This window comes from Coptis chinensis, chromosome 7 (assembly GCF_015680905.1).
Source record: "Coptis chinensis isolate HL-2020 chromosome 7, ASM1568090v1, whole genome shotgun sequence".
NCBI lineage: Eukaryota > Viridiplantae > Streptophyta > Magnoliopsida > Ranunculales > Ranunculaceae > Coptis > Coptis chinensis.
The window spans coordinates 45429997-45453970 of NC_141462.1; the positions used below are offsets into that span (position 1 = coordinate 45429997).

Consider the following 23974-nt stretch of genomic DNA (forward strand, 5'->3'; position numbering starts at 1 on the left):
CAAATATGATGGTTCAATTGATGGCATAATCCTTCTTATTACCTTTGCATTAGGCACTAATTTTCCACAAAATAAAGATGACTATTTTCACAAACCCCCCATTTTCACCTGCATTGGGAATGTTCTAAGTATTAGAAATATCAAATCACTTTATGAGTGGTGTTAAAACTAGATGAAGCTAATCACTTTGAAAGTGATTTCCCCATATTTCTAATTAGCCCAATTACCTTTAAAAAAAGTTCAAAACTGAACTTAATATCGAAAAGAAAACCGAAAATTTAAAAAGAAAACCTTTAAACCTCTACTGAATTTTTTTGAAAATATTTATTTCTCGGAGCCACGTTAGGTCAAGGAGGAAAAAATATATCTCCTGCTCAAGCCGATTCAGGTAGGTATGCTACACTCTCTCAACTCTTCTTCCCTCTCCCAATTCTATCTCACATTTCAATTTCACTTTTCTTTTTTGGTGTAATGTATTTTGGTGAAAAAGCACAATCTTTTTCGGTGAATTTTGGTGGAGTACGGGAAAGAACAACAAAAACAGGTTTGTCTCTCTCATTGTCTCCCTTTCAAATATAGGATTAAACCACGATTTTTCTATTTAACTATTGTATTATGATTTTTTAGTTTTGTTGTTTGAGTTATCACATTTTTCATATTCTTAAATTGGGTATTTAGGGTCTGTCTCATATCGAATAAGAAGGGTGGGGTATTTTGGTTGTCAAAATGTACTGTGTTGAATCTGATCTCCCCTTAGCTTAATAAAAAAAAGATATTTCATCTTTGTTTTTTGAAATGGTTATTTTCAAAAAGATGCTAATATCATGTTTGACGAGATGCCTGAACGAAATGTGGTCTTAGTTAACAAAACTATTACGGGCTTAACTCGAAATGGGTATTTGCAAATCGTTAATGGTTTAAGATTGTTTGTTTCGAAGGGTTTTGACCATATTATGTTACTTTATTTATTGGTTAGTTGTTGGGAGGGTTTGGACCAAATTATTTCCCTTGTTCTTTTTTATCTGTAATTTATAGAACTTAATTGTCGTTGATAAAGTGACAACAAATATAATGTTGATTGCATGTACATCAACGTCCCCAATGCATGGTTAAATCCGATGGAGTTAATTCTAGGTGCATTCGACTTGGTCTTTTTGTTTGTTTCTGCTACTATAGTTGGCTTGCATCTAACTTACCATTATGTGTTTATAGTTCTTGTAAGAACAAAGTTTCACAAAGTTCAATTTTAAATTTTCATTTGGTTCACATGTGAAATAAATGTGTTTGATCTATATCATATCTTGTTTTTCATCTTCTGATTTCTTGTGCTACTAAACTTCTTTGTGACTATCTCCTTTGCTGCCATGTTATGTTTTAAGTTAAATTTTAATCTCAATTAAATTAGAAATTGGACCGTTTGTAGCTATATGATTCTAATTGGGCTCAATTGTTTATATGAAGATCTTGTGGTTTTATAGCTCGTATTATCTCTTAAGTTTTCTATTTGATGTTTTGATACTGAAGTCTTTGGGATTATTGAGTTGGCTTGCACATGATACTGTAGGTATATATCTAGAGTTAGTGGTCATAGTTTTTTCTAGTTTTGGCTCGCATAGTTCTAGAGTCTAGATTCAAGGATAGTGTGGTGTGCACATGAACTAATTGGGATCAAGTATTGAATGGTACTAGGCATTAGCAAGCAATTAATGTCTAATCTATCTTTTGCTAAAGGAGGAGAGGAGAATGACACTTAGAAGTATGCTCGATGGTACACAAGAATCGGACATGGTAATGTTTCAATTGTGACTTCTCATTATTGTTTAGATTTTTTCTCAAGTTAGCTTTAAACTTTTGTTTTTACTGTCTTCTCTTAGGGATTATGTTTTAGGTTTTCTATTCTCATTGAAGCTCAGACCAAGGGATGTTATTAAAAGACTGAATATAAGCTTGTTTTGTGTGGCCCCTTGCTTTCTTGTCAAAGCAATTGCATCTTGAAGCTAGCCTAATGAAATAAGTCAACATTGTTGAGGCTGTTTTTCAAGCTTTAAATAAGGTACCTGTCTAATTATCTATAATATGTTCTATATCCTTCCCTAATGGCCGGTCATTGCATGTTATACATCTCGCTTGTATCTTTGTATATAGTATGGACTAGCTCTAAATAAGTGTTGTCCCTAATTAGATGAACTTTAGTTTTTTTTTAATCATGCTAGATGTGTGTTATACAAGATGGGGTGTCCAATAGTAAGCTTTTATTGTTCTGGTGTTAACAACATTCAGTGTAAGTGAATTGGCAAAGTAGGGACTGCTCTTGCACTAGGTGATGGACTGATTTTTTATTCATGTTGATGGGCATTCTGAGCATTTTCCAGTGGCATTTCCAGCAGTTGTGATTTTTCGTTTTGCAAATAGCTCTGACCAACTAAAGATTATCTGTCTTTTCTTTTCTTTAATAAGTTATCTTGAATTTTAGTTTAAGCAATAAAATTTTCTGATAAATGGTTCCAATCTTTGCACAGCTGGAACTACAGGGTTGAGCTTAAAGACAATTCGAGTTTAGATCGGTATATGCAGTTCCTTGGCTAATATTTAATTTGTTGATGATGGAGTTTATTAGAATGACTTTTAGTTTGGTTGAATGTGCTATCAAATAAATGTATCTAGCATTTTTCAGTGATGTTGGATAAATGATAAATTGATGTAAGGAATAAGTGTTTCCGAATGGTTTGAAAATACATGGGTTGAAGTTATTGTGGATGTTTTAATTTTATTTTTGAGAATTTTATAGCTGTTTTATTGGCGAAATAAGTTTACAGATTAGGAATTGAATTACAGGTTATTAGGTAGGAATTGAATTACAGGTTATTATGCAGTATTTTTTACAGGAAAAATATAATATAAATATATATAATATAAATTAAAAAAAAAAAAAAAAAAAAAAAAAAAGATGAAAAGAAGAACATCCGAAGAGTGTAAACTATTTGTTGACGTATTTTTCTTCCATAAAATGACGGTTTTGTAGTAGTTGATAGGCATTTCATGACGGTTCTACAATAGTCAATGGACATTTCATGACAGTTCAACAGTAGTCAATGGGCATTTCATGACGGTTCCACATTAGTCAATTGACATTTCATGATGGTTCGGCGTGGCTGTTAGAAAATATTGTTAATTTCTTGACGGTTCTAACTATAATTAATGACGGTTATATATGAGGTGTCATAATAAAACTTACCTACTATGACATTTTAAAGACTAATATATGTCATAATGGGAGGACCTTCTAAGACATCTTTCTATGAACCGTCATAAATTTAATGACGGTTTTGGTTGACTTTTTATGACACCCTCAGTAATGACGGCTAGATTTTCAATCAAAAAGTGTCATGATATGTATTTCATGACAGCTAAAAATTGTCATAAAACGCCCTTTTTTTAGTAGTGCAAATTTATAATAATTTGGTGTTTTTTCAACTTCAGGAGAGCTACATGTTGATGAAAACACCAAAAAAACACCAAATCGGCCAATATTTGGTTCCAAGTTTGATACTGTATCAAATCACTCACGCGATTTTTCCAAAACCGTGCGGTTTTCCCAACACAGCGTGAACTTGGGCTGCTAAATGAACTTCTATGGCGCGGTTTTGGCAAAATCGCGTGGGCTTGGGCTTCTATGGGCGCGATGTTGGCAAAACCGGGCGGTTTTGCTAAAACCGTGTGCGCTCAATTACAACAACGGGCATGACCAAAAGGGTTAAATGGATATAGCACGTGGTTTCTAGAAAACCGCGCGATTTTCTAAAAACCACGTGGGCTTTGGCTTGTCAGTTGGGCTTTGGTGGCGCGGTTTTGCCAAAACCGCGTAGTTGCCTGGTGAAAATTTGATGTTGCTCCTAAAGTTGCTTGGTGTTTTTTTGGTCCAAAATTTTAGTGTTTTTTTGGTAGCTCTCTTAAAGATGCTCTTAATACATCAAATCTTGATCCATACACGATTGCAAGACATCAGAACAAGTGGAACCAGTTATTGCCCAGCCTATATTGTCTGTGCCCATGTGTACATGTACGTGTCTTGGTAATCCAGTGTTTAATGCACTAATAAGAAATCAAACTAAACACAAAGTTCAACTAGCAAGTGCTAATGAATACTATACTGATATAAGACCTAATTTTGACTAATTAGATACCTATATACAGTGAATCAATTTATTCGAGATAAATTAAATGGTCATGAATTGAAAACTACTACATATGTTACACTACCCCAAAAATCTCGATCTATCAAACCATAGAACAAGCGTATTTGGACTTGACTTGCCAATTAGTCCGAGTACAAATATCTAGATTCTAGACATTCTAGTTATTTGGGGCATGTTCTCAGATATCATTTTAAATTGTCTCATTCCAAAGTTCTTGATGTTTGAAATGGCAAATTCCAGGAGCAGGAATTAGTGGGGTGAGAGACAAGGCGACCGGCGCTGAGATTGCGTAAACTCTGGTTCAAGCATAACTCGGCCTGGTCCGATTCATTTAAAACAAACCGAATCTGAAAACCATATTTGTAACTTTGTAAGTATACATTTTACAACGAAGTGTAAGTGCTCCACTGGATATGACCTCAAAATTCTAAATACCACCCCAAGTTCAACTCCAATTATAAACTCAAAACTGGCCCCCACCTAGTAAAACATAAAATTGGGCTAGAGAGTCTCATTTAAAAAAAAAACAACTCTAAAGCCCTATCCATATTTTTTTTTGGGTTTTAATACCCCTACATTGTTTTTATTAAGCCATAAGTGTTTTTTATAGAAAATCTTTAGAATCTAAGCTTTTGACTCGAGACTAGGTGCCACTGTTTTTTTTTTTAATATAAATTATTCTCTTTTCACCCTTCCAAAATAACTACTTGTAGATAAGATAACTACCAGAATAAAGATTGAATAAGATAACTACTTTTAGATAAGATAACTACTAGAACAAAAAGAGTAGATTTTGGGTTTGAATAGAATTTAGCAAAAAGTACGTGTTTTCATCCGAATGTGGACGTTATAAACTTATACATTTTAAAATGCAGATGCACCATGTTATAAACTTATATATTTTAAAATGCAGATGCACCACGTTATAAACTTATATATTTTAAAATGCAGATGCACCACGTTATAAACCTATATATTTTAAAATGCATACACACCACGCATTTTAAAATACAGATACAAAATGCATTTGATTATTTATTTTGTGGGTTTGATTAACTACTATTAAATGAAACGGGTTGGTTTAGAGTTTATTGTTTATAAATTTAGAATATAGGGATTAGGGTTTAGTGTCTTAAAGTTTAGGGTTTAGGCTTAGGGTCTAGTTTATAGGGGTTAGGGTTTAGTGTCTTAAGGTTTAGGGTTTAGGCTTAGGGTCTAGTTTATAAAGATTTTGGGTTTAATGTCTAGTGGTTTGGAGTTTAGACTTAACGACTAGTGTCAAATGCCTCCACAAAATATTGGAGACATAATATTTTTAGTTTTTTCATTACCGAAAAGATAGTCTGTAGGGTGTACTCAGCGTATAGCATATGGGCCACTCATATAGGCACAAGTACTGGTGTATTGCAGCAAAGAAGTATTGTCCAAGGGCTCTCATTCCTGCGCACTCATACACTCTGATGCACCCTAGATGCCCTCTTTTCATTATATGCATTTTTAAATGTGAAGGCAGGTAGTTATAAGTGAATTTTTTGTGTGAAATTTAATTTTTTATTTTGTATCCCACTATATTACTTTCGGTAGATAGTCGGTTATGTTTGTTTCCAAGTGAGGATATTTTCGTCTATTCTTGGTAAAAGTTGGATAAAAGTGGTTAGTTTCATATTCTGGTCAAATTGGGGTATTAAATTCTAAACAAATTTAAGAGGAGTCTTAGGACTACTAAATATTTATAACTAAGTCCTCTAGACTAATTTTCTGGTAAAACATACTGTTGGTCACCTGAATTAGGCCTTTTTATCGAGCTATTAATCAGGGCCCCTAGTCGGCATGCTGATGGAGACTATTCCCAGAGTCGGCCATGAGTACCACAAATCGGTGCTATATCACTATTTAATTAAGCACCCGATATGAAAAATAAAGATACAAAAATGAGAATCTCACTACACTAGCGACTTATCAATTCATAAACTTTATTAGTTTCAGCGATATATTGTTTTAACAACAAAAGTACCCAAGGGATTCTAAATACAAATTCTAGAGCAAGAATTAACACAATCTTCCTTTTCTTCCAAACCTGCATTTCAAGAAAACCGATCACTTTTTGTTAGCAGTTTTAAAGTTAAAGTAGAGATGCCAAAAAAATGAAATAATAATAATAAGTTAACATTTTTAGTAATTATATATATATATATACCCTGACTTTCTAGTGTGTTACTTGTGGTGCACTCTTTGAAGGTGCATCCGAGTTAGCTAAAACCTGAGCTACATTGCTTCAAACAAATGACTGAACAATAGGTCCAAGGCCCTCCAATATGCTTGCATCCCTCAAGACACTTCAGAAAGCAGAAGAGGTCGAATTGTGGGTGGACCGCAGAGGTCTCACTCACAACCAAAACTAACAATAACACAATCAAAATAACAAACCTTGCACTTTTTCCTTCCATCTTCATGCGTCTTGCCCACTCTTTAAGATTTTATGGGCTTAATAGTCTTCCTAATGGCAAAATTTATAGTACTAGAAAAAGGAGCAAATTTGGTTTTGTTGGTGGACTCTTTAATACATTATATAATTATATATTTGAGGATAACTACAAAACTACCATTAATACTTGAATACCCACCTACATATTATATTTTCGGTGTTCGCTGCCAAATATAATGTATTAGATGACATATACATATCAGAAAAATTCACTTGTCAATTGTCACTCATTATTGGTATATAATTATAATTATATATATAGTCATGTTTTCCAAAACTTCCATACAAGTCAGGAAATTTATTAAATTGGCATTTTATTATTTATTTAGGATTTCTTAACAAAAAAATAAACGATTCCTCAAAGGACTTTCCTATTTTGTAGGAGACAAAATCTAAAAAGGCTTAAAACGTGTGAGAAAAGAATTGGGCAACATTAACTTGTCTTACTAAAAGTCTAAAACAAACAAATTTCTTAAAATTTATTACTTGATCAATAATGGTTTTTTAGAAAATTGGTGAACCTTTTCTGTTTGGCCGGGTGAAAACTTCGCCCTCACAATCCCATTAGAAAACATAATAGAAACTCGACGAGAGTAAACCATTAAATGGCTAGTATGTATTATAATCTCTACTAGGAATATGCTCGTTTGCTAACCTATGTTAAGGGTGTCTTGGCCTAACATTTGTAAATATTTTTTAGTAGAAAATTGCATGATGAGATAGGAGCATAGAAATAATGTTTAATATTAGAGGAAAAAAAAAGAAAAGAAAAAGAAATAATGTTTAATTTTCTCACTCTAAAATGACTTTGATGAGAGAGTATTAGTTATATAAAGGAGTGCACCAGTGCATGCCAACATGGAACCTTTTTATGTCTGATAAGCACCCAAAACTGTAATATAAACCTCTATAGAGACATAATATTTTGGTTAATTATGTGTTTAATAATCATGAAATAATTGTATTTTCGTGTTTTTACAGGTTTTCACAATCAACGTAAAAATGAGGATAAAGTCATTATTTAAGCATGGCATAGTGTGTCTATATGAAGTATTCCGATTTAGCCCAAGCATGTGAAGCTTAATGAAGCCTGACTAAAGCCCGAGAACTCAAACAGAACATTTCCAGGTCAGAATAGGATTAACGTGTATAAAAACATCAAACTTTCGATGCTCATAACTTTTGAACATTGATTCCAAATTTGGCAAGTGAACCATCAGAACGATCAGTGCGAGGAGCTCTACACAAAGACGAGACTTTGTAAAAAGTCAACTTTTGGACCCACCACTGGTCGAAGCATGTGGGGCCAACTATACGGATACACAGAATTTAATTCTCCATTATTGATCAAGCTCACAAGTCAAACTCTCATAATGTGTGATCAAGTCAAGCTTCATTAAGATTATGGAAGACTTTTATGCACACTTTTGCATACAAAGTCTTGAATTAGGTAGAATTAAAGGTGGTATGGGTGGTTGATTCACGTGAGTGGAAGAAAAATGAAGCACTCTCTTATGTTTAAGAGAGTGAGGGTCTTCATAAGCACACATACCTTACTCCATAGCTAGTTTTTTCCCCCTTTACTCCACAGTTAGCTTTCACTTCTTTTTTTCTAAGTTTCCATTTTAGTTTGTAAGTAAAAACTATGTGCAAGCTTTGATACAAAATATTTTAATAAAAATCTTTTCTTGTAAAATTAGGATTTCTCTATCTTCTTCTATTTCTTATTTCATAAATTTAGGAACATGGGCTAAAACCCTTCCCGGTGGAGGGTTAATGATGCTTCTATTAAGAACATGCTCCGTTTTAGGAGGCCTAAATCATTGCTTAGGTACATAGGGTTTATTTTACATCCTGTCCCAAAATGACAGTGATCGACCAAGTTTGGAGTCTGGAACTCTATACAAGGTCGCGTGTGCGATCCAGGTGACGCTGGAAAAAGTCGCGCACGCGACCCTTTTGTAAAATCAGACTTTGAAAGTTGAATGACTGGTGTGGAATAAAACCAATAATTGAAATGGCATTTCATAAATGAAATATCAGTTAAATTCCTCATGCTAGCAAGATGAACTTAAAGATAAGTGCATATTGTTAAGGATCAACACTCGAATCCATTTCAAGGTTTGTATATAAACCCAAAAAAGATTAGAGACAGTAGTGATGAAGCCTTCTAAACTAGGGTAGCTAATATTGCATGAGTAGATTTAACTCTCTCTCTCTCTCTCTCTCTCTCTCTCTCTCTTGTATTAAGTAATTTAGTAAAGTTTAAGTTTTAGTAACTTGCAATCCAAATAACTAAGTAAAATAAGTTTAAATTACCAATCAAAATCCTTCTCACAAGTTCCTTAAAGAGTAGGTTCTAGTGAACTATAACCAAGCGTTCAGGTCTTTAGGTTTGGAATGAAACCCTTGCTCGAATTATATTTCAACGTGAAAGGAGCGAGGTACATTAATTAAGTTGTAATTGAGTGTGTGTGAGACCAAAATCTTACATATACAAAAGTGCAAACATCAATGCCAGAATTCTCTAAGGAAAAAGTTTATTGGCCTGTGTGAAACATTTCCTCTCTATGCTATAATGTAACAAAAATCTTGCACACAAAAGGAATACGAACTGGAATGCGCATAACATGCTTTATGGGTTAATATATGCCGCACCTCACCCCAAATTACACACTATAAGAAAATAGTCCAGAGGACAAATTTCGGGCCAAACTCACTCTCTAGGACGGTGTTTTTTCAAAATGACTTACAAGGACAAATTTCGGGTGGAAATAACCCATAAGGCAAATATCCCAGTTTTGAAATAAATATCTTCCAATTTTACTCTTTCTGTCGATTGATGTAAGAACAGTGATTGTTCATACCCAAATAGGTGAATATACCTCATACACTATGTTGATGTATGAACAATGATTGTTCATAGCTTATATATGTTGAAGTAAGAACAACGATTATTCATACAAACAATTATTGTTCATACCCCAAATATGTATGAACTCCAATAGGTGTTCTTACCGATCATACAGTATATTGAGGTATGAACAATGATTGTTCATAGCTAATGTTGAGGTATGAACAATGAGTATTCATACTCCAAATATGTATGAACAATGATTGTTCATACTATATATACCAGGTCATTTCGATTGGGTCATGCCGTTTTTTTTTTGCGTCAGGGGTATACTTGACATTTCATCTACCCGAGCAATTTTTTATTTCCCGTTAAGGGTATACTTGACCTTTCATCTACCCAGTCCTTGTGAGTGATTAAAAAAAGTGGTGGTGAGAGTGATATTTTCATTCATTTTGTCTTTAAGAGTTACTATCTATTACATACTATTTCATTTGAGAATTGACAGATCGAGTACATTGTTGTCGGAATCCTAAGACAATATAAAAATGTGGTTTTAGTGAGGGTCATATATCCATTGCAACTCATAAGTGCGTTGCCGACTATTATTTCTAAATGAAATATGTTTCTTTTAGGAAAATATTCACTTAAGCAATCAAACACTCGAAAATGAGACTACCAAAGCAAGAACTTCCATTTAGAATTTCTATGGAGGAGGATTTGTTATGTGTACAATCACAAAGCTTATAGTATTTTTTTAGGCACCTATGTTTTCCATGGTTTCAAAGTTTCAGCTTGTGCCCTTGAATACCTACAACCTCAAATAGCTCATTTCGTGCACAACAACTCCTAACTGAATTTGTCAAAGTTCACAATATATAAAGTACAGAATCGTTTCACTCTTAATTCTCTAGACTGAAATGAATTCAACTAATCAAACACAAGGAAACAGTAGTGAGAGCAATATTTATGGATGTGAATTTATACTACGAAACTAAATATATGAATTTAACTTATAGTAATTTAACTAAACCAATTAAATATGACTTGAATAAAATATGGAGAAGATTAGAGAGAGATTGAAATCTACTTCAACGATTTCTTAACATACTAGCATAGAGTTTGTTGCGAAACCCTAATCTTTATGTTCAAACACAAGGTTCAAACATAAAGATTAGACCTTTAATGATCCCTAATCAATTATGGTATTTCTAGTCATAACTAATTAGCACGAGAGAAAGTTTATTTTCCATTCTCACGGTAAAACTCATCATTCTCTAGTTTAGAATAAACTTTTCTTATTTCTAACTCAAGAAAAACCTAAACTTGAAGTTCTAACCAACAATTATACACTACTATATCAAGTCATCATCAAAGCTTCATTTATTAGCTATGATTCATTAGACTATGATGGAATAAAGAATAAGAAGAAGACATAATTAAAGGAATAATTGTATTAAAATAATGTGAACTGTTTAATGGTGGCTAGGCTAATAACATAAAACCTAAATTATATTAAACTAAAGGGAAAAGGTAGGAGAGAAGATAATATTAAATCCTAATTAAACTAAACTAAGTGGGAGAGAGAGAGAATATAGTTTTGCCTTAATCCACTTTATATAGGAGAGCGTTAGGTTTACAATTTTGTGCATGGGCTTTGGAGTTATGTTTTGGTCTACTAAATCAAGCCCAAAACCTAATTACTTAAGTCCAAAAAGGGTTTCTCTGTTGAAATTTACTATAACACCTTTTTTGTTTACTTTTACTTCTCTGATTGATCAAAGTCTAGACCATTAGAAAGCTCTTTCCGAGCCAGTCGTTTTGACATATAATAAGCCCAATTTCGAGGTCTGAGTCCAAAGATACAGCATGTTGAATTTCTATTGATTTTTTTTTTTTTTTTTCTACCCGCGTTGACTTTGACTTTTCAGCTTTGACTAGGTTTTAAAAAGGTTTTTTCTCCTTGAAACTTTAGTTTTAATCATAGAACTTCTCTAGCAAGCAATTTGACTCATTTCTCTTGCAAAAGTGACGTATTTCTTCACATAATTGATTCCAAGACCTGAAATACACAAAAACACGTAAACAGTACTAACTCTTATTTATTATAAACATAATTGGCCTAAATGTATACTATTAAAGGGTTAAAACTACAGTTTTTAGTTCTTATCAAACCAACCCCAAATAGCGTTTTGCTTGTCCTCAAGCAAATATGTGAAATTAAGATAAGTGACCAAAAATGTATTCCTAACTACTTTCTTTTCGCTGAGTTCGATTGCATTGAACATATGCAATAAAGTCTTAAACCACTAGGAATTCCCTAGTGGACGAGTTATAGCCTCATGATAATTTCCCAGAAAAGATATTCGCAAACTTCATTTATTCTACAACGACTAAGAAATAAAAGCAATTTTTCCCTAATTTTATCTCAGAATCTATACATCTCACTAGCAGTTAAACAATGATCATCAATCTAACTCCTAAATTAATACATGCATAATAATCAAATCATTTTAAGATAAACAACTATATAATAAACTATGCTATAAATGTAGTAGCAGGTCTTTTTCTGAAACTTTTGGGTAGCGTGCCTAAGTAGGTACTCACAAGGAATGTGTCAAGGCATATAACACTCTGATTTTTCCACTCAAGTTTGCCAACTCCAGTGTGCAGTGGGCACATGTTTTCTCACAATCTCAATGACAATCCAAGGAAGTTGAGGTTGATCAAATACATATACCACTTACTATCACACCAACCTATTCCTAATTGAGCTAGAGGTCTTTATTAGGTGTTTCGGGGATTAGGTGATGGTTTAAGAAGGAAGGAAATGGATAATCAAATTGATAAGTATGCGATAATAGGGTCTTCAAAATATGTAACTAGAGAAAACCTTGTTCTTTTTCTTTGCTTTTACACTTTGTTCCATACTTAGCCCTTTATTTTGGCTTTTGACTCCATTTGATTCTATTTTTGGAGTTCTAATTTTTATTTTTCTTTCCTTTTGGAAGCTTTCTTTTCTTTCCTTTTTCTATTTCTTTTTCTTTCGAAGCAACTAACTAATTTTTGTTTACTCAGGTTTTTCTCTTATCTTTTCTTCACTCATCCTATTTCTCAGACTTATCTAGATAGATAGGCTGATTTTATTTTTTATTTTGTTTTATTGGGTAAAGGATTTGTGGTTTGTGAAAAGTCTAATGAAAGGCTCAGTGGGGTGACTAGTGTAAAATATACTTTGGTCAGAATTTCTAGCTATATCAATTTAAAGAGAGTCTAAATTCTCGCTTAGGATATGGTATGGTGATCAAGCAAGTGGATGTGTGATTTCTCTACTCAGATTTTACTTCTCCCTTGTGTCATCACTTAGATATTTCACTCATATAAGGCTTTTGGCTAGATTCTCACAGGATATGTATTAAGTACTCTAACCTAGGTCTCAGAAAAATATTTCCAAGTACAATCATAGATGCTCATGCAAGATGTTCATGAAAAGATGTAATAACTATTACCTACATATTAATCTAAGTTTCAAAAATTAAATCCTAATTCAAGTACTACGTGAGATTTGTAGACTAATATCATCATGGAGAAGTGAACAATACCATTATCACTAAGTGCATAGTATAAACTATATTTATGATTTTTTAAACTTTTATAAAGAAAAATGCGTAATTTACATCCTAAAAGTGCCTAATTTTTGCAAATATTTCTATCTCACCCCCAAACAATCGAACGCTTTGTCCTCAAAGTGTAAAGAGATAACGAAAGAATTTACCATAGAAATGTGGTAAAAATTGGCAGTACCTATAACAGCAATATTATAAAGATTATATGATAACATGAAACACAATTAAATTGTTAGTACTAACTTACACAAACTTTACTGGAGTAAACATGACAACAAAGGGTGGCAAAATGTTTTAAAATGAAATACCAAAATACGCCACCCCCAAACAAAATTTTAAAACTCTTTTTAAGTTTGAAATTTTTGTGGCCTATACTCCAGAAATATGGTATTGTACAAAAATGTGGGTCTTTTAAAGTCAGATTCCCTAGACTTACTAGTATATGTTATGTTTTTAATTTTTATATGTTTGATTTTTGGGGAAAAAAACAAAATTAAAATAAAGAAATAAAAATGAAACTCACTCCATAGAGAAACACTACTCAAACAATGAGAAAAAATACAAGAGATGAATGTGTGAGTTACATGAAATGTGGACTAAGAATCTTGCAGTTACAACCACTCACTCCAAAAGGAGGGTCTGGTTACCTTAATGGAGCGCTCCCATAAAATATGAAATGAAATGGAGTACACCGAAGAATAAAATTAGTCTTTTATAGTCAGATACTCGAGACTTTATCTAATATATATGTACATGTCGCTTACCATATATCAACAACCAAAAAAGTTGTGAGTCTTTCCATAAATAATTAATATGGAATGCACCCCCAAATTGAATCAAGCACCAAGACTTTCTACGATGCAACTTAGTGGAATGAGAGCGAGATTTGATGGACTTAGAACCTAATCGAGCGTGTACTTTTTTTTTTTTTGAACGAAAAAGTGTCCAAGTGAATGATCGTGAGAAAATGAATGGTTGTGGAAAATACTTGAAATGTGGATAAGTGTTAGAAGGATAGTGTGGGAAGAATAATTGGATTCTATGAGGGATTAACTCAGGTGGATAGTGGTCGGGTGGTGCTCTAGGTAGTGCTTGAGAGGGTGGATCATCACAGGCTCTTAGAAACTCATAGAATTCCTTATCTAGCTTGGTTGCATCCATATAATTATGGTATTCATCTGCATCTTTGAGAAATTCATCAATCTCGTCCAAGGAGTTGAAATTGTGATCTTTGTCTTCTTCCATAAGAGGGGTATCTACTAGTGTGAGGACGAAAACGTCGGCCGTACTAATGTGAGATACAAAACTCTCAATGGACTTGACTTCTCCTTCTACACGCAAACCTAGTTGTCCCTGCTTGAGTCTAAACATGTTAACCTCTACAGAAAAATTTCCAAAGAAAATAGTCATTGAGCCATCCCAACAACTGATTTGGGCATTGGCGGTTGCCAAGAAAGGATGATGGGAATAGAATTATGCACAACTTCTATGTTGGGAATAATGAACTCGACTGGGTAGTAAAAGTCTTGAACTTTGACCAGAATATTTTCAACTATGCCCTTATGATACTTAATAGAACGATCATCTAACTGCAAAGTCATTTTGGTTGGTTTAAATTCATGGAGACCTAGTTGTTTATATAAATAAAATGGGAGTAAGTTAACACTCGCACCCAGGTCTAATAACGCAGTTGTCAAATTCCGTTATGTTCAGATAAATAAGGATATTGTTTAGTTAAAAAGGTTTCATTGGGTATGCTGGCTTTCCTCTTCTTTGTGCACAACTCTTTTAGATACTTAGCGTGTCTAGGTAGACTTTTAAAGCATCTAGAAAAGGTAGGTTTATAGTCAGATTTTTAAACACTTTCCTAATCTCATCAAAATTCTCATCCTTTTTAGACACAACTAGTCTCTGGGGATATATGGTGATTAATCTCTATATTTAGCATAAGGGTCAACAATCACTACTACAGAATGACACTTATACCAATGTTTTTAAGTGTGGTATAAATATATTTACCACTGTTATACAACCGTGACAATAGGTGGTGTGCTATGGTAAAACATAAAATGAATAGTCTACTCACGAAATGAACGATGAAATCAAAACGTAAGTAAACTAAAACTATCTTAAGTGTCTATATTATCAAAGATTCTACTCTCAAGTCTATGAGATATAGTGGAGTAGAGTGATTCGTTCCACTCTTAGTCATTCCGCATGCTATGTTCTCAAGTGTAAGTACTCTAAACTTAAAGTCTAATGAGAGATTTGAAAAAAGGCAACTAGACTACGATGCAACTACCCACGAAATGCAACTAGTCGACGATGGGAATAACTAAGGGAATGCTACATTGATTCGATGATAAGGAGTTAGAGGGGAATTGATTCCACCTTAACTCGACTTAATCCTATTAACTACAAATTGTCGTAATCCGAATTGAACTGCTTCGCAGAACAATTGGTTCTTCCTAATCCCTAATTACACATGGCATTCCTACCAATTCATAACTAGCATGTGAACGATTAAACCCATTCTCATGGTGAACTAATCGTTTCTAGAGTGGAAAGGAAATTACGACGATTCTACGATATTCGGAATCAAGCTTTCATCAAGGCTTCTCAACCCCCTCTAATGGAGTTTTAGCCGAGAATCATTACGCAATCATTTCCGATTATATTTAAACTAAACATGATATAAAGAATTGAAATTTACTTAATTAAACAATAATGAAATCTAATTTAATGACTCAAATGAAATAAGGACAGGAATTGAAATTAGATCTAGAAATGGAAATGACAAAATCGAAATTGATAAAAATACTACTTTATTGATCTAATCAAAATGAAGAACAAGATTCAAAGGTTTAATCTAATACAATAATTGAAATGGAACTAAACTTAATTAATCTACATGAAAAACTAGATCTAGAATCCATTAATGGAGGCTACTAACCTAATCTATTTCTAGGTCTAACTATCTACCATTAACCTCCCCAAACAAAGAGCTAAGCTTTTGTTTTTATACTTTCAGATCCAAAAATCGTGCATGGGCTTGGAGCCATGTTTTGGGCCAGAGAATCAGGCCCAAAACCCAATTCTTTCAGTCTAGAAAGGCCTCTTCAACTATAGTTAGCTTCAACAGACTTTCCGTCCACTTCTGCTCCTCTGATTGGGTCAAGACTTAGACCATTGGAAAGCTCTTTCCGAGCCGGTCGTTTTGACATAAGGTAGGCCCCATTCCGAGGTCTGAGTCCAAAGATATGTTCTTCGGAAGTTCTCACTGACTTTGTGTCTTTGTTACGCCGCGTCGACTTTTCAGCTTTTGACCGGGCTTTTAGAAAGGCTTTGTCTTCTCGAAACTTGGCCTTTAATCACGGAACTCCTTAGTAACCGACCTTTGCTCCTTTATCTCGCTAAAGTGGCACATTTCTGCACATAATGGACTTTGAAGCCTGAAATGCATAAAAACACGTAATCAGTGTTAACTCTTAATTATTACTCGACATAATTGGTCTAAAAGTATGACTGTTAAAGGGTTAAAACTACAGTTTTGGGCTCTTATCATGCTATATAATAATAGCAAAACTGTGGTATATATGTTTAACGGATACCACGGTTTTTCAAAAAACCGTGGTTTGTAATGCCCATTATATACCACGGTTGTCAACATAACCGTGGCATATAAGCTATTGAAACCGTGGTTTATATTAGTGTATATGTTATAATACTGTGGTATATAGTTATACTAAACACTGCGGTTTATGCCAAACCGTGGTATTAATAATAATGCTAGTAACAGTCTTCCACTTAAAAACCGAACCTACATAACAAAATTTACACAGCCTGCCTACATACAACATTTCCATCTTCCCAACAAATTCCAAAATGTACAATAAACTATCAAACATTGCAAAAAAATATAATAATAATAAACAAAAAAACTTCCATTAATTTTTTGAGTGCACTAAGAAAACAAACTTCAAATTCCTTTTCATAAATTAAAAAGGTAAGACTCATAAATTAAACTGGAGGGGTCCGAACATAGCTAAAACTCATCCTCATTCGCTTTCGACTGAAACACCCCATTTTCCTGGATGAACTGAATAATATCGAGTCGAACACCGTCAAGTTCATCTTGCGTGTATGTCTCCTTCAGTTCTAAATTTGTTATCTGGATGAGTCAAAGCACAACATGTGGAGTTACTATATAAGAATAAGGCGAAGTCGTTGAGCCAAATAAAGTGTTTGTCAAAACTTTCGAATACCTTATTTTCAAATAATCTAGTTGAACAAGCTTCTACTATTTCCCTCATAAACTTCATTGTATAATACCCACACTCTGTGCCACCTAGTTAATATGGGCCCTAACATATAGACTCACAACATATGTAAACATATACTTTTCAAAGAAAAAGACAATAATGTGTAGGATTTGTTTACCTTGATCTTGTCCCACTTCAGCGGAACTCGTTTCCCATCAACCCTTTGCAATATGAGGACCGCACTTCACAATAAGATAAATGCAAAACATTTAATTCACAAGTTTTAGAGACAACCAATAGAAACTAAGCTACGTTCTATTAAGCGAAACATGATTCACTCCCACATAGTTTGTACATACAGGTTTTCTCCTCACACATGGCTCCCAAGAGGTTTGAGAATAGATGCATTGAAAGAGAATCGAAGAAACCAGAAAGATTAAAGCAAAACACCACCAGGTAATAGGGGTAAATAAGTAGGTCCTTCATCAAACGATTTACTCCATCCATAAATTAACATTTTTTTATGGTAAGGATGATCAATGATAATCATCAACTTGACACATTATGAAACAAAAAGGAATAAGGTGGTTCACAGTATCTTCAAAACCAAATTAATATGAATGGAAAACCAGGAAAAAAAAATATCAATCATTTACTTCCTAAGTTGCACTGCAATAAAAAAAGTAATATCAGAGAGGGTGTCCTTACTGGAGAGTTGATGTAGCTTGCCCCTTGCCCAAAAGATCCCTGATGAGTGAGCTGTGAAATTCAATTACCCGTATTTACAACAACTCTTTAAATCTCAAAAGACATTGTCACAAATGCTTAGACCCCAAATTAATTCAACACAAACAATAACTATTACTAATTGAAAATAAAGAAGGAAACAATTGAAGAAGTTCTCAAAAAGATATTTTTTACTTCAAAATCATTGAGTAATAGAGCAATACTATGAGGAATTTGTGAGTGATTAAAGAAACCACAAAATTAGTAAAAGATCTCACCTGAAAAATTCCTCACCAATCCCCCAAAAGTTTAATGAGGTTGAAGATTTTTGTTTATGTTCACTACCTGACCAAAATAAGGTATATGAAATCAAAACAAACACACTACTATATCAAGTGATGAAAGAAAGAATATTGAAAGGGAGGACGAAAAACTAACCCTTCTTTGCGGGATCATAGAAAGATGTGATGATACATTGATAAGAGCCCAAAACTGTAGTTTTAATCCTGTAACAGTCATACTATTAGACCAATTATGTGAGTAATAATTAAGAGTTAACACTGATCACGTGTTTTTATGCATTTCAGGCTTCAAAGTCCATTATATGTAGAAATGTGCCACTTTAGCGAGATAAAGGAGCAAAGGTCGGTTACTAAGGAGTTCCGTGACTAAAGGCCAAGATTCAAGAAGACAAGCCTTTCTAAAGCCCGATCAAAAGCTGAAAAGTCAACGCAGGAAGAAACAGCACACAAGTTAGCAGAACTTCCGAAGGCCGTATCTTTGGACTCAGACCTCGGAATGGGGCCTACCTTATGTAAAAACGACCGGCTCGGAAAGAGCTTTCCAATGGTATAATCCTTGATCCAATCCGAGGAGCAAAAGTGGATGAAAAGTCTGTTGAAGCCAACTGCAGCTGAAGAGGCCTTTTTGGACTGAAAGAATTGGGTTTTGGGCTTGATCCTCTGGCCCAAAACATGGCTCCAAGCCCATGCACGATTTTTGGATCTGAAAGTATAAAAACCAAAGCTTCACTCTTTGTTAATGGTAGCTAGTTAGACCTAAAACTATAGATAATTATAGATCTAGTTTTCATGTAATAAAATTAAGTTTAGTTTAAATTCAAATCTTGTTTTAGATTAAACTCTTAGAATCATTATTCTTAATTAGTTTGATTAATAAAATAGCTAGTTTGTCAATTTCGATTCTTATCATTTACAATTGTGTAGATCTAATTTCCCTTATTACGTAGATAGCTAGACTTAGATTAGTTAGATTATTAATTTAGTATTTGAATCATTGTTTTATTATTCATTAGATTAATAAAATAGTGTTCTCCATAAGTTAGTTTCATTTCCATTAATTGTTTAGTTTCAATTCGTAGATTCAATTAATTGTCATTATTAGTTTAATCCAATTTTTGCATTAGTCGTTTTGAATTGAGTTTAAACAAGCAAAGTTTCAATCTTTATATCATGTCATGTTCGAATTCCATTGGGAATGATAGCATGATGATTCTCGGCTAAACCTCCATTGAGGGGGTTAAGAAGCCTTGATGAAAGCTTGATTCCGATTATCGTAGAGTCGTCGTAAATTCCTTTCCACTCTAGAAACGATTAGTTCACCATGAGAATGGGTTTAATCGTTCACATACTAGTTATGAATTGGTAGAAATGCCATGTGTAATTAGGGATTAGGAGTAACCATATTGTTTGCAAGGCGATTCAATTCGGATTCTGACGATTAGATGGATAGTAGGATTAAGTCGAGTTAAGGTGGAATCAATCCCCCTCTAACTCCTTATCATAGAATCAACGTAGCATTCCCATAGTTGTTCTGATAGTCGACTAGTTGCATCTTGTGGGTAGTTGCATCGTAGTCAAGTTGCCATTTCGTAAATCTCTCATTAGACTTTAGAGTTAAGAGCACTTATACGTAGAGAACACAGCATGCGGAAGGACTAGGAGTGGAACGAATCACTCTACTCCACTATATCTCATAGGATTGAGAGTAGAATCTTTGATAAAGAATAGGCACATAAGATAGTTTTAGTTTACTTACGTTTTGAGTTCATCGTTCATTTCGTAGGTAAACTATCATTGTTTTTGTAGTATAAGTACTTTTCTTAAAGTCCCATTAAACCCACCCACCCTTGTTTGATTAATACTGTGGTTGTCCGTTTTTCAGCATTGAAAAGTTCGCGAAAAATACACGGAATGCCGACCGGCGCTTCTAAAGCGGCGCACTGCAAAAAGAGTAACACCGTGGAAATGACGCCACTAAGCTAAGCGAAAGCGCTACTCGAGCTGATTTTTGTCGAATTTCCACAGGTTTGATTCGAACTTCGATTTTTCAAGTTTTTCAGTGTACTAACTATTTATATACACTGAACACGCGTAAACAAGACGCTATTCATAAGCGAAGCAAGGACGCAATCAGGTATTCCTTTCTTCCGCACCTCGCATCTCCTGTTAGAGGTTTATACTAGTATATCAGAATTGTTTGGAGTGTTGATGTGTTTAGCTAAATTTGGTCTTAGCCTTGTATAAGATTAAGGTCTGGTCAAACAAAAACACAACAACGTCAACAAACGACTCTATCTAGTATATCACCCACTACACCTCTAGCTACTATTTCACACACACCACCGACCACAATACCCGAAGGAGAGACTCCTCTCGGACTTTTACAAAGCCTTGAGCGATAGCCCTAAATCTTGCATCATTCTAGCAGACCCAGTGGGGGATTTCAGAATCCCCCTAAATATTTTTAATTTGTTACCCATTTTTCACGGTTTAGACCATGAAAAACCCTATCAGCACATGCGTAGGATTGAACAAGTCCTAACAACATTCCACCATCCTACGGTTGGTGCGGAACAAATTAAACTAAGGGTATTCCCTTTCACCTTAGCCCGATAAAGGCGGCGTCTTGGTTAACGCCCAAAGCCTAATGCGTGGACTCGTGGGCTAAACTTGTTCATTTGTTTATGGAACATTTTACCCACCCCTAAAAGACGGATGAGATGCTTTCCAAGATTCATTTCTTTTCGACAAAATCCCCATGAATCATTTTCAGAGGCTTGGAATAGTTTCACCGATCTCCTTATAGAGTGTCCACATCATAACTTAGCTTAAAGACCGTTAGTTCGTTCCTTTTCAAAGGACTTCTACACCACCATAAAGAAGTCCTAGACATAATGAATGGGGTAGTTTCTTAAGCAAAGGAGCCTCGGAGGCTTATAAATTTTAGAGGATCAAACTAAAGCGAAATAACAACCTGGGGGGTAGTGGCGATATCCACCGCTCCGCTAGTTCATCAAATACAGTTAAGGCCGCCGTACGTTTGAAATTAAACACGATCCCGAGCTTAAAACTCTAATCGAATCACTCACTAAAAGGTAGAGGCCATTTACGTTCAACAAAAGCCTATCCCGTCATGAATGTAAATTCAAATCCATGTAGTTTCTGTTGGAGCCTTGAGCATCCCGACTTCCAGCGCCCTATAGCCTATGAACGGGCTTGTTCCATTAATAGCGAACCTAACGCCCTTTGGAGACAAAATCCCAACCGGTTGGAGAAATAACCAACACGTCACACCTCAGGGGTACAATAATCAATATGTTAGGCCAACCACCGCGGTTTTAACCAAGCTCCACCACGACAAGGGACAGTGGTCGGGGTAATTTTAATAATTATAACAACCAAGTGCAACCTCGACAAGGACAAGCACAAGGTCAAGGTAGTTATAATAATTATAATGCTAATAGAGGTATCATTCAGGTAAATAATAATTATCAAAATCCGCCCATAAATAATTCACGCGAGATAGTTCCAGTCACACCACCCGTGACTACTACACCCACACAACCGGATCGTCTTGACACCTTCATACAAGTGAGCCAAAAACTTTTCCAAACCATGGCTCAATCTAACCAACGGCTTCTACAATCCGTTAATAATTTAAGCCACGGTTGGCCCAAGATAAATCCCAACCCAAAGGTGTGTTTCAGTCACGAAATACCTAATCCTAAAACAACAAACACAGCCTTTGAGGTAACCGATAATACTAGTATTGAATATGAAAATGTAGGTGAGCTAAAGGCCATCACCCTCTCCGATTCGGGCAGAGTGGTTGATAACAAAGTAACTATGCCTATAGTTACCCCACCAAGATAGCCCTACACCGCTATTTTACTAGATGCGAAATAGAAACTGAAGAGCCTACTTTGTAGAGGTACCCGCCACAACACAACCTAAGAAGCGAAGCCACGGTTAAACATCCGGGTGATACCATTGCTAAATATAGCGAAACCACCGTTTCCACAAAAATTAGCCGTGTTAACTAGGGATACTAATTATGAGGAGATTAGGGGCGTTTTCAAGAATCTAACTATAAACCTTCCCTTCCTCGAAGCTATTAAAAGCTACCACACCATGCTAAGTTTCTTAAGGAGTTGTGTACTACTAGGCGTAAGACAAATATACCAAAAGACGCTTTTAACGGAACAATTCCCAACTCTATCCGAACATAATGGAATTGTTAAGTACAAGGGACTCGGGTCGATCCCCCATCTGACAATGCACCTTAGGAGATTCCTATCGACGACCAGCGTTATTAAACCTGGGGGCTAGTGTTAACTTACTCCTATTTTATTTGTATAGACAAATAGGTCTAGACGGGATGCAACCCACTAAAATGACGTTGCAATTAGCTGATTGGTCTATTAAGTATCCTAAGGGTGTGGTCGAAAATGTTCTGGTAAAAATTCAGGATTTCTACTATCCGGCTGATTTTGTCATCCTCGATACAGAAGTCGTTAACGACTCTGTCCCGATCATCTTAGGGCGTCCTTTCCTGGCAACTGCCAATGCGCTCATTAATTGCCACGATGGTTCAATGTCCATGTCTTTTGGCCATCTTGTTGTTGAAGTCAATGTTTTTAAAACAAAGACACAGTTACCCGATTCGTCTGGGCAAGGAGAGGTTAGCATGATCGAGAGCTTTATTCGAGATTATTTCAACAACACGTTCCCTTATAATCATATGCCCAAAATTCTTTCCTTTGGAAGTTCAGACTCCAACATTTTCATCCCTACACTAGTCGATACACATATTACGGATGAGGATGAGATAGATGACTTTCTCAAAGATGTAGACGACTATCATAGTAATGTGGATATGACCAATCTAGATGACGAATTCGATGAGTTTCTTAGAGCAGGTGATGATTCACCCTATCAAGAACTACTTTGCACAACATCCACCTCGACTCCCCTCCTTCCACCCTTTCAAAGGAATCTCGAGTTTGCACTCGATCCTTTTGTTTCTTCTGAACTTCATAATTTTTTAAATCCACCTAGTAAACAAATACTTCAGAAGAACAAAGCATTTGACACATTCATTTTCAGACTTGAAACAGTCCCTACACACACCATGAATGAGTTTTGTGCTAAACCCACATCCTCATTGTTTACATGCTTTCCTTCTACAACTTATCCATATCCACCATATTCTCCACAACCATTCACTTTTCCACACTTATTTACTAGAACACCCTCTCGTTCAAAAATGAAAAAGAAGGTGCATGCTAGGTTACGTAATAGGGTTATCCGACTTCGCTTTCATTTCACTAGGTTGCGTCATAGGAAATCTTGGTGCTTGATTGTGTTTGGATATGTTTTCTGTGATATTTATTTATGGAATGATCCACAACTATTTCGGTTGTTGATATATGTTAAACTGCATGTTCATACATATGTTTAGATAAAGTCTCGAGTATCTGACTATAAACGACTCAACTTTTGTGTTGGTGCATTTCCTTTCAT

At 34.8% G+C, this 23974-nt stretch overlaps 3 long non-coding RNA genes across 3 annotated transcripts; 2 read left to right on the top strand and 1 right to left on the bottom strand.

The window, feature by feature from the left end:
- Positions 1-338: 338 nt before the first annotated feature.
- LOC147487670 (uncharacterized) lies at positions 339-1788 on the top strand. The gene is made up of 3 exons (XR_015202609.1): positions 339-392; positions 491-544; positions 1732-1788. It is a non-coding gene; the product is annotated as an uncharacterized LOC147487670 (long non-coding RNA).
- Positions 1789-1849: 61 nt separating this feature from the next.
- Positions 1850-2770, top strand: LOC147487671 (uncharacterized). The gene is made up of 2 exons (XR_015202604.1): positions 1850-2053; positions 2520-2770. It is a non-coding gene; the product is annotated as an uncharacterized LOC147487671 (long non-coding RNA).
- A 14311-nt stretch (positions 2771-17081) lies between these two features.
- On the bottom strand, positions 17082-18224 carry LOC147487672 (uncharacterized). Its single transcript, XR_015202769.1, has 3 exons — positions 18132-18224; positions 17602-17665; positions 17082-17525 (listed from the first exon to the last, which is right to left on the bottom strand). It is a non-coding gene; the product is annotated as an uncharacterized LOC147487672 (long non-coding RNA).
- Positions 18225-23974: the final 5750 nt, after the last annotated feature.